This window comes from Arachis stenosperma, chromosome 9, assembly GCF_014773155.1.
Source record: "Arachis stenosperma cultivar V10309 chromosome 9, arast.V10309.gnm1.PFL2, whole genome shotgun sequence".
NCBI classification, from domain to species: domain Eukaryota; kingdom Viridiplantae; phylum Streptophyta; class Magnoliopsida; order Fabales; family Fabaceae; genus Arachis; species Arachis stenosperma.
In genome coordinates, this window is record NC_080385.1 from 118,139,347 (window position 1) to 118,152,013 (window position 12,667).

Here is a 12,667-nt window from a genome sequence, read left to right on the forward strand (position 1 = left end):
AAATTCATAAGGCTTATAAATCAATTAAAATTCAATTAAAATTAGCTTAAACCTCATGAGTTGACATTAATTTCATGGTGGTTGCTTTGATTTAAACAAGTTATGCATTTTCACTCCAAATCACTTACTTAGGATGCAAGAAAGTGCATAAATGCTAACAAAACAAGTGAAATTAGCTTGAAAAATGGGTATATGATGACTTGTCATCACAACACCAAACTTAAATCTTGCTTGTCCCCAAGCAAGCATCAAAACTAAGAGAAATTGAAATGAATAAGAAAAGAACACATATCCTTATTAGGCATATAGCAGAACTTGATCTATGGGGTCTTTATGCAGACAATGATAACTCAAGTTATTGTTTGCTGTTACATAATACACATTTTTCATCAAAGGTTTGCTAAACTTGCTGTTATAAGACTTACTCTTTACTCACTCCCTTGCTAACTTTTCTTTCTCAATTTGCTTAACAAGCTTATTCTTTTGGAGGTTTTGGTGTCAAATGTTGCAGTAATAGCCTTTGGCTTTATTTGTTTCTTTCTTTTACTCAACGTTTCTCCACCACAGACACATGGCTCACTAATTCCTCTTAGGATCATTGATGCCCAGCATCTCTTTGGATAACTAAATGTTCTGTATCTAAGTTGCTCTTTATTGTGGACTTTCAATTGGCCATCCCAAATCAGTTGATCTAAGTGACCGGGTTTTAAAATACCCCTTAGAATTTACTCATCCAAGCATATCTTAGTACAAGAACACCACAGGCATGTGTCCTAGGGTCCAAGCTATTGGTGTCCAACCTTTATTCTTTGTTTTTATTGCCATTTTGGCTTTTTCTTTCCCTTTTCTTTCTGTTTTTGTTACCAAGGGCTTTTTTATTATTGATAAGAGTCTTTACAACAGCAAGCTAACTCACACTTGTATGAGAATGATATTATGCAACAATTATTTCATGAGTTATGCATTTAATCAAACACATATATACCACCATTAATTTCCATTCTACTTATGCAACATTGGATATTTCACTTTTCAGTTCAAACCAAATCTCTTTTATTCAAGCATATGGGAGAACAAAACAACATTAAAGCTAAGTGATGAATGACAAGCATTATGCAGATTTAGCATTTTTAACAAACAATTTCACTTGCAACTAGATAAGCACTTTAGCAAGACATACAATGGTTTCCAGATTCAAAACATTTCACAACAGCAATGATTAAGTTTAGATACAACCTTTGAAGTTGCAGCCCTTTTATTCTTCCTTCTGTTGTGTTCTCTTTGAGTTAAGATGCATGATGTCTTCAAGTGTTGACTCATGTCCTGCATAACTCTCAAAGTTGCTTGTTTCTCAAGCCCTTAATTATATGGTTAGTGTGCATAAACTGAGTGTGGTGCTTGGATTTGTTTTGGTGTGTGAACACCAAACTTAATTGTTTACCACTGTCTCAGATGCAACAAGTTAACCATATTTGAAACCCTGTATCCTTGCTAAAGAGTATGAAGTTAAAAAATAGAAAACAGTTAAGTAGTTGAATAATTTGTTTGATTGCTTGGAGCTAGCATTGTGCAGAAAGTGAGAATATGCTTTCAAGTGGGCTTTTTGGTGGAACACCAAACTCAGAATCCTTCATTCTCACTTACATTGTTTTGGTGTGAAACACCAAACTTAGCTCTTTGCAATGCATACCAATTATTCAACATTTTTATTGAAAAAGCTATGAAAAGAAAAACTACCTCAGGTTGGGTTGCCTCCCAACAAGCGCTCTTTTATTGTCACTAGCTTGACATCTTCTGTTTGCACTTCAAGAAGGATTTAGGTTCTGAACCTCTTTTTCCTTGTTCCATTGTCCTCCTAGGTATGGTTTTGCTCTGTGGCCATTTGCTATGAACCGACTCTTTGTTGCTTCATCTAGCAATTCAATACTCCCATAAGGAAAGACCTTAGTTACCAAGTATGGACCAGTCCACTTAGACTTAAGCTTGCCAGGGAATATCTTGAGTCTTGAGTTGTACAAGAGTACTTGTTGTCCGGGTTTGAATTCTTTCTTCAGAATCTTCCTGTCATGCCATCTCTTTGCTTTTTCCTTGTATATCTTAGTATTTTCATAGGCTTCTAGCCTAAACTCATCCAACTCATTCAGCTGTAACAACCTTTTCTCTCCTGCTGCTTCAGAATCAAGGTTTAGAAGTTTAGTAGCCCAAAAGGCTTTGTGTTCAAGCTCTACAGGGAGATGACAAGATTTGCCATATAACAACTGAAAGGGGGACTTTCCAATGGGAGTTTTGAAAGCTGTCCTATATGCCCAAAGTGCATCTTCCAACTTCCTAGCCCAATCCTTTCTTGTGCTACCTACTGTTTTCTCTAGGATTTTCTTCAATTCTCTGTTTGCTAATTCAGCCTGCCCATTAGTCTGAGGGTGGTATGGTGTGGCCACTTTATGGATAACTCCATATTTGTGAAGTAGTTTCTCCATTTGTTTATTGCAAAAATGACCACCACCATCACTGATAAGTCCCTTGGGTACTCCATATCTGGTAAAGATATGCTTCTTTAGGAATTGAAGGACAATTTGTGCATCACAGGTAGTTGTGGCTATGGCTTCTACCCACTTTGAAACATACTCCACTGCTACCAAGATATATTTGAAAGAATGAGAAGGGGGAAAGGGTCCCATGAAATCAATGCCCCATAGATCAAACAATTCTACTTCCAGAATGAAGTTCTGTGGCATCTCATTCCTTCTTGTCAATCCTCCTGCTCTTTGGCATTCATTACATTGGTGGACAAATTCTCTGGCATCTTTGAAGATAGTTGGCCAATAGAAACCACTTTGCAATATCTTTGAAGCTGTTCTTTCTGGACCAAAGTGTCCACCATACGCAGAGCCATGGCAATGCCATAATATATCCCGCATTTCATTCTCAGGGACACATCTTCTAATTATTCCATCAGAACATCTTTTGAACAAATAAGGTTCATCCCACAAGAATTTCCTTGCTTCATTGATTAGCTTCTTCACTTGTTGCTTAGTGAATTCTTGAGGTATCTTCCTCCCCACTTTGTAGTTAGCTATATCAGCAAACCATGGTGTTTGTTGGATCAGCAAAAGATGTTCATCTGGGAAGCTTTCATTCACAGGTTGCGACGCTTCTTGGATTGTTTCTTGTGGCAACCTTGACAAATGGTCAGCAACTCGGTTCTCAGTGCCTTTCCTGTCCCTTACCTCAATGTCAAACTCCTGTAGAAGTAGTATCCACCTGATAAGTCTTGGTTTAGCATCCTGCTTTGTCATCAAATACTTGAGGGCAGCATGATCAGTATAAACCACAATTTTAGATCCTATCAAGTATGATCTAAATTTATCAAATGCGTAGACCACAGCTAACAATTCCTTCTCTGTTGTAGTATAATTTTTTTGAGCCTCATTCAATACTTTACTTGCATAATATATGACATGATGCAAGTTTCCCTTTTTTTGTCCAAGTACAGCACCAATTGCAATATCACTTGCATCACACATGAGTTCAAAGGGTAAGTTCCAATCAGGGGGTGTGATAATTGGTGCTGTTGTGAGTTTATGTTTCAAATTTTCAAAGGCATGCTGGCAATTTTCATCAAAAACAAAAGGTTTATCAATCATTAACAGATTACTCAAGGGTTTGGCTTTTTTAGAAAAATCCTTGATAAACCTTCTATAAAATCCTGCATGCCCCAAGAAACTTCTAACAGATTTCACATTAGTTGGTGGAGGGAGCTTTTCTATTATTTCCACTTTTGCCTTGTCAACCTCTATCCCTCTTCTTGAAACTTTATGACCAAGAACAATCCCCTCAGGCACCATGAAATGGCACTTCTCCCAGTTCAAAACTAAATTAGTTTCTTGGCATCGTTTCAAAACAAGAGTTAGATGGTTTAGGCAAGTATTGAAATTATCACCAAAAACAGAGAAGTCATCCATAAAAACTTTTAAAAATTTTTCAACCATATCTGAGAAAATGGAGAGCATACACCTTTGAAAAGTGGCTGGGGCATTGCATAGTTCGAAAGGCATTCTTCTATAAGCGAAAACTCCAACTGGGCATGTGAATGAAGTCTTTTCTTGGTCCTTTGGGTCTACCACTATCTGATTGTACCCAGAATAGCCGTCCAAGAAGCAATAATAAGCATGGCCAGCCAACCTTTCAAGCATCTGGTCAATGAACGGAAGTGGGAAGTGATCTTTGCGTGTAGCATCATTCAACCTCCTATAGTCAATACACATCCTCCACCCCGTCACAGTCCTTGTGGGAATGAGTTCGCTTTTCTCATTAATAATGACTGTCATTCCACCCTTCTTTGGTACCACTTGGACTGGACTTATCCATGAACTATCGGAAATAGGATATATTATTCCTGCATTCCACAATTTCATTACTTCATTCTGGACGACTTCCTTCATTGCAGGATTTAGTCTTCTTTGAGGTTGAATTACTGCTTTGGAATTGTCCTCCAAGAGAATCTTATGCATACACACTGCAGGGCTAATGCCTTTCAGATCATCAATGGTCCATCCTAAAGCATCCTTGTGAGCTCTGAGAACATCAAGAAGCTCTCCTTCTTCTTTCTTTGTCAGAGATGAATTAATGATCAATGGGAAGCTCTCTGAAGTGCCAAGAAATGCATATTTGAGATGAGAAGGTAATGGCTTCAGTTCTTGCTTCTGTGCTTCTTCTTTCTTGCTTGGTTCTACCTCTTTGTCAATGGAGATCTTAGCTGCGTGTTCCTCTATTGTTTCTTGACTCTCTTTTTCTTGCTCATGCTGGTTAGTGTCTAATATTTCTTCCACCAGGCTCTCTATCATATCCACTCTCAAATGATCTTCCTGCTCAGGAGGATGTTGCATTGACCTAAAAACATTTATGATCATTTGCTCATTGTGTACTCTGAAAATCATTTCTCCTTTTTCCACATCTATAATGGCTCTTGCAGTTGCTAGGAATGGTCTTCCCAAAATGATGGAATTGTTCCCTTCCTCATCAGTGTCTAAGATTACAAAGTCCGTAGGGAAGATAAACTCTCCAACCTTTACTAACAAATTTTCCACAATTCCATTGGGTATTTTAATTGATCTGTCGGCCATGACTAGTGACATCCTGGTGGGTTTGAGATCTTCTATAGCAAGCTTCTTCATCATGGACAAAGGCATTAAGTTTATGCTGGCTCCAAGATCACAGAGAGCTTTGTCCAAGGCTAGTTTGCCTATGGTGCAAGATACTACAAAACTCCCTGGATCCTTAAGCTTTGGTGGAATTCCTTTTTGGAGCACGGCGCTACATTCCTCACTGAGCATTACTGTTTCCTTCTCATTCCAATCTCTCTTCTTGTTGATGAGCTCCTTTAGAAACTTGGCATACAGAGGCATTTGCTCTAATGCCTCAGCTAAAGGTATGTTAATTTCCAGCTTCTTGAAAGTCTCAAGAAATTTGTGAAAATGCTGATCCTTTGTCTCTTTGTGAAATCTCTGTGGATAAGGCAGTGGTGGTATTGAGCTCTTCTCCACTTGATGCTGTTTTGGAATTGGTTCTTCCATGATTTGCTTTCCTTTCTTCAAATTCTGTAGTTTGTTGTCTTCTTCTGTGAGTTCTCCTGGGACATTCTTGGTTGTCATGTCCTTGTTGATGGATTCATCATTCTTTGTTGGCTCATTGTCATTCTCCACAAGTTTCTTGGTTGCTCCTTGGTTACCATCCACTAACCTCTTTCCACTTCTTAGTAGCACGACCTTGCATTCTTCCTTTGGGTTGGGAATGGTGTCACTTGGTAGTGAGCTTGATGGTTTTTCAACAGAAATCTGTTTGGAGATTTGTCCAATCTGCCTCTCTAAGTTCTTCATGGAAGCTTCTTGGTTCTTTGTTGTCAATTCTTGGTTCTTCATCATTTTCTCCATGAGCATTTCTAGATTGGTGATCCTCTGGGAGTCTTGTGAGATTGGTTGGTTTTGAGGTGTTGATGGATGATGATAGGTGTTTTGATTTGTTGGGTGGTTATTGGGTGGATAATGGTTAGAGTTGGGGTAATTATTTTGTGGTTTTCTGTATGTATTTTGGTTAGTGTTTGGCTGGGGGTTATGGTTTGTGTTTTTCCAATTGTTCTGACTTGAGTTTCTCTGCCATGGTTGTTGGTTTTGATTGTGGTTGTCTCCCCATCTGAGGTTGGGATGGTTCTTCCAAGATGGATTGTAAGTATCACCATAAACTTCATTTGTTCCAGGATTTTGGTTGTGCATGTATTGGACTTGCTCTTGCTGTTGCTCCTCTTGAGTTTCTTCACTTTGCACCCAAGTAGTTGGTGGTTGGCTTGTGGTGCTCACTGCTGCCACTTGCAAGCCATCAATTCTTTTGGCCATTTGCTCAAACTGTTGTTGAATCTACTGCTGCATCATCTTGTTCTGAGCTAGAATTGAATCCACTCCTTCTAACTCCATTACTCCTCTTCTCTGTGATGGTTGGCGTTGTCTTTGATGAGCAAAGAAATATTGGTTGTTGGCCACCATATCAATGAGATTTTGAGCTTCCTCTGTGGTTTTCATGAGTTGTAATGAGCCTCCAGCTGAGTGATCAAGTGCTTCTTGAGCCTTTAGATTAAGTCCTTCATAGAAGTTTTGTAACTTGTCCCACTCAGTGAACATCTCTGGTGGACATTTCCTCAATAGAGCCTTATATCTTTCCCATGCTTCATATAAGTTTTCAGCCTCCATTTGAGTGAATGTCTGCACCTCAGTCTTCAATCTTAGGATTCTTTGTGGGGGATAAAATTTGGCAAGGAACTTGCTTACCAAGTCATCCCAAGTGTTGATGCTTTCTTTTGGAAAGGTCTCTAGCCATTGAGTGGCTTTATCTCTGAGAGAGAATGGAAAGAGCAACAACTTGTAACTATCAGGAGGCACACTATTGGTTTTCACAGTGTCACAGATTCTTAAAAAGGTAGATAAATGTTGGTTTGGGTCCTCCAAAGGTCCTCCTCCAAAAGAGCAGTTGTTTTGAACCAAAGTGATGAGTTGTGGCTTTAATTCAAAGTTGTTTGCATTGACATTGGGGGGAAGAATGTTACTCCCACAGTGTCTAGCATTTGCAAATGTATAGGAAGCCAGTACTCTTCTTTGATGTTGATTATTATTGGCTCCTCCTTCTGGTTGATTGGGATTTGAGGGATCTCCTTCCATTTCTTGGAATTCCTCCTCAGATTCTTCCTCTCCAATAATGTTCTTTCCTCTTTCAGCTCTTCTTATTCTTCGAAGAGTTCTTTGGTCAATTTCAGAGAGGACAGGGGTAGATCTTCCTGTACCTGACATACAAAAACACAACAATAAACACACAGATCCAGAAAATCAATAAAACTTCAATCTATTGCTAGAATGAGGTTTTAGTTAGTTTAAGCAAAAATTCAAACAGTTAGTGTGTTAGAGAAACAGAAAAGAAAAAGTGCTTAATCTAGACCTCCACTTCACTTAATCATTGTCAATCTATTTCAATCCCCGGCAACGGCGCCAAAAACTTGATGTGTGGAAAACGATCCAACACAAAACTCACCGGCAAGTGTACCGGGTCGCATCAAGTAATAATAACTCACATGAGTGAGGTCGATCCCACAGGGATTGAAGGATTGAGCAATTTTAGTTTAGTGGTTGATTTAGTCAAGCGAATCAAGTTTTGGTTGATTGGGTTGTATTTAGCAGAAGATAAATTGCTTGGAATGTAAAGGGAGAGGGGGAATTTGCAGTAAATTAAAGAACAGGAAAATAAACTTGCTGAATCTTAAAGAACAGGAAAGTAAATGACTGAAACTTAAAATGCAAGAAATGTAAATTGCAGAAACTTAAAATGCAAGAAATGTAAATTGCTTGAATATAAAAGGGGTTTGAGGACTGGGATTGCAGAATCTAAACAAAGAGAAATTGAATTGCCACAATTAATAGAGCAGAAATTGAATTGGAAGCAATGAGGATTCAAACAGAAATTGAAATTAAAGTGCAGCAAGGTTCACAGAAGAACCAAAAGTAAATTGGGATCTCATGGCTCAAGAGACTAGGTAGCAGAGCCTAGATCTCAATTACCTTCCTAGATCCAAGTACTCAAAGCAATTAACAAGAAATAGAAGAAGAAGCAGTAAAGGGAATTGAAATTCAATTTAATTATGCAGAAAAGAATTAAAGAGATTTTGGAATGGAGGTTGAGACAGAAGTTCCTCAACTCTTCACACCCAAAATTTAAAACAAGAAAATTAAAAGTGCTCAGGCGAAAATGAGGAAGAAGAGAGATCAATTCTCCTCCCCAATTCTCTGAACTCTCGGTCAAGTTTCTCAAGGAAAGTGCAAAAGCTCAAAGCTCCAAGAAAGTATCCAATTCAAAAGCAAAGCTAAAAAGTTCAAAGTAAAGGTGAAAGTAAAAGTTCCTAATTACATCAAACTAACTCCTATTTATACACTTTCTATTCTTGGATATTGGGATTTGGATGGGCTTTTGATTTGGTGAAGAAATGAATTAACTTGGAATTTTAATTGAATTTTCGGCCCAAAATAATAGCATCCAGGAGGCTTCCCTGCCCTTGTGGAGGGCAGGGCAGGATTTGGTGCGTGTTGGTGCTTGCTTGGTGCGGTCTTGGTGCGCAAAACGCTGCCCTGCCCTCGCAGAAGGCAGGGCAGGAAAAATTGGTGCGCCAGAAATGTGCCACGGTGCGTGCTTGGTGCTGCCAGATTCAAGCTGCGATGCGCGCTGGTGCTGCCAGAGTCATGCCATGGTGCGCCAGAAATGTCCCTTGGTGCGCCAGTTTCATGCATCATCAAAATGCTGCCCTGCCCTCGCGGAGGGCAGGGCAGTGTTTCCAAAATGAAGTCCCGTGTTCAAATCCGGGCAGAAACACACGCTACATCATTTTCCTTGGTTTCTTGGCACGGTAATGGACCTTAGTTCCTAGCTTCCTCATGGTCCCGTGTTCAACTCTTGTGGCAAGCATTTGGAGACATTTTCCTTTGATTTTCTTCCTTGGTGAGCCCGATACTGCCCTTGTGGAGGGCAGGGCAACATTTTCTTCTTCTTGATTCCAAGGCACAAATTTGTGCTCTGCCCTTGTAGTGGGCAAGGCAGAGTTGCCTTCTTTGCTTGGTTCCCTTATGTTGCCCTCCTAGAGGGCAGTGTGCCCTTGTGGAGGGCAATGCTTGCCTCCCCCTTTGTATGCGGCACACTTTTTCTTCCTTTGACCACGCTTTCTTCTCCTTGGGTCACGCTTTCTTTAGGCCACGCTTTTCTCTTTTATTCTTTTCTTCACCTAAAATAAACCAAAACAACCACTCCAAGTATCACTAAATTCATAAGGCTTATAAATCAATTAAAATTCAATTAAAATTAGCTTAAACCTCATGAGTTGACATTAATTTCATGGTGGTTGCTTTGATTTAAACAAGTTATGCATTTTCACTCCAAATCACTTACTTAGGATGCAAGAAAGTGCATAAATGCTTACAAAACAAGTGAAATTAGCTTGAAAAATGGGTATATGATGACTTGTCATCAGTTCTCAGGATCATAAGCTTCTTCAGAAGCTGCCTCTCTAGTACTGTTGGATGCATGTTGCCATCCATTCAGATTTTGAGAGATCATGTTGACCTGTTGAGTCAACACTTTGTTCTGAGCCAATATGGCATTCAGAGCATCAATTTCAAGAACTCCTTTCTTCTGAGGTATCCCATTATTCACGGAATTCCTCTCAGAAGTGTACATGAATTGGTTGTTTGCAACCATATCAATGAGTTCTTGAGCCTCTTCAGGCGTTTTCTTTAGGTGAATAGATCCACCTGCAGAATGGTCCAATGACATTTTCGAAAATTCAGATAGACCATAATAGAATATGTCTAATATGGTCCATTCTGAAAACATGTCAGATGGACACCTTTTGGTCAACTGCTTGTATCTTTCCCAAGCTTCATAGAGGGATTCACCATCTTTTAGTTTGAAGGTTTGAACATCCACTCTCAGCTTGCTCAGCTTTTGAGGAGGAAAGAATTTATCCAAGAAGGCAGTGACCAGCTTATCCCAGGAGTCCAGGCTATCCTTAGGTTGTGAATCCAACCATATTCTAGCTCTGTCTCTTACAGCAAAAGGGAAAAGCATGAGTCTGTAGACTTCAGGATCAACTCCATTCGTCTTTACATTTTCCCAGATCTGCAAGAACTCAGTTAAAAACTGATAAGGATCTTCAGATGGAAGTCCATAAAACTTGCAGTTTTGTTGCATTAAGGCAACTAGCTGAGGTTTCAGCTCAAAGTTGTTGGCTCCAATGGCAGGAATGGAGATGCTTCTTCCATCAAATTTGGATGTTGGTTTTGTGAAGTCACCAAGCATTCTCCTTGCATTATTATTATTTTCGGCTGCCATCTCCTTCTCTTGTTCAAAAATTTCTGAAAGGTTGTTTCTGGATTGTTGTAATTTAGTTTCTCTTAGTTTCCTTTTCAGAGTTCTTTCAGATTCAGGATCAATTTCAACAAGAGTGCCTTTTTCCCTGTTCCTGCTCATATGAAAGAGAAGAAAACAAGAAAAGAAGAGGAATCCTCTATGTCACAGTATAGAGATTCCTTTATGTTAGTAGAAAAAGAAAGGGAAGAAGAATGTAGAAGAGGGGATTCGGATATTTGGATGGAGAGAGGTGAAGAGAAGTGTTAGTAATTAAATAATTAAATAGAATAAAAAAAGAAGAGGAAGAGAATTCGAAAATAATTTAAAAAAAAAGGTTAGTGATTTTCAAAAATTAGAGATAAAATGTAATTAAGATTAAAACATAAAACAATTAGTTAATTAAAAAGATTTTTTGAAAAAGGGGTGAGATATTTTCGAAAATTAGAGAGGAAAAAGTAGTTAGGTGGATTTGAAAAAGATAAGAAACAAACAAAAAGTCAAATAGTTAGTTGAAAAAGATATTTAAAATCAAATTTGAAAAAGATAAGAAGATAAGAAGTTAGATAAGATATTTTGAAATCAAATTTTGAAAAAGGTAAAATTTTGAAAAGGATAAGATAAAAATTTTAAGAGAAAGATATTTTGAAAAAGATTTAATTTTTTTTAAAATGACTTAACTAACAAGAAACTACAAGATAAGATTCTAGAATTTAAAGATTGAACCTTTCTTAACAAGAAAGTAACAAACTTCAAATTTTTGAATCAATCACATTAATTATTAGTGAATTTTCGAAAATATGATATAAAGATAAGAAAAAGATTTTGAAAATATTTTGAAAAAGATTTTTGGAAATTTTCGAAAAACAAAGATAAAATTGAAAAGATATGATTTTTGAAAAAGATTGTGAAAAGATAAGATTTTTTTTTTAAAATTGAAATTTTGACTTGACTTGTAAGAAACAACTAATTTTTAAAAATTTTTGACCAAGTCAATCCAAAATTTCGAAAATTTGGAGGGAAATAAGGAAAAGATATTTTTTTTATTTTTGAATTTATAATTATGAGAGAGAAAAACACAAACATGACCCAAAACATGAAAATTTTGGATCAAAACACAAGATGCATGCAAGAACACTATGAATGTCAAGATGAACACCAAGAACACTTTGAAGATCATGATGAACATCAAGAACATAATTTTGAAAAATTTTTGATGCAAAGAAAACATGCAAGACACCAAACTTAGAAATCTTTAATGCATGGACTCTAACAAACGAAAAATGCATATGAAAAACAACAAACAACACAAAACAATAAAACATCAAGATCAAACAAGAAGACTTGTCAAGAACAACTTGAAGATCATGAAGAACACCATGAATGCATGAATTTTTGAAAAATGCAAGAAAAATTTTTAAACGCATGCAATTGACACCAAACTTAAAAATTGACTCAAGATTCAAACAAGAAACATAAAATATTTTTTATTTTTATGATTTTCTAATTTTTTTTGTATTTTTATTATTTTTTTTCGAAAATAATGTTAGGAAAAACGAAAAAGAAAAGAAAAATTTTGAAAAAGATTTTTGAAAAGAAAATTACCTAATCTGAGCAACAAGATGAACCGTCAGTTGTCCATACTCGAACAATCCCCGGCAACTGCGCCAAAAACTTGGTGGACGAAATTGTGATCACATCAATGTAGTATTCTTTGTTGTTGTATGGAATCATTATTATGGCACCTATGTGTGGACACAACTCCGTTCAACTTAACCAGCAAGTGTACTGGGTCGTCCAAGTAATAAACCTTACGTGAGTAAGGGTCGATCCCACAGAGATTGTTGGTATGAAGCAAGCTATGGTCACCTTGTAAATCTCAGTTAGGCAGATAAAATGGTTATGGGTTTCGAAAATAAATAATAAACAGAAAATAAAATAAGATAGAAATACTTATGTAAATCAATAGTGGGAATTTCAGATAGGCGTATGGGGATGCTGTGCTCCTCTTGAAACTCTACTTCACTACTCATTCTTCCAGTCCTTCTTACTCCTTTCCATGGCAAGTTGTATGTAGGGCATCACCGTTGTCAATGGCTACATCCCATCCTCTCAGTGAAAATGGTCCTATGCTCTGTCACAGCACGGCTAATCATCTGTCGGTTCTCAATCAGGTTGGAATAGAATCCCTTGATTCTTTTGCGTTTGTCATCACGCCCAGCCTTCAGGAGTTTGAAGC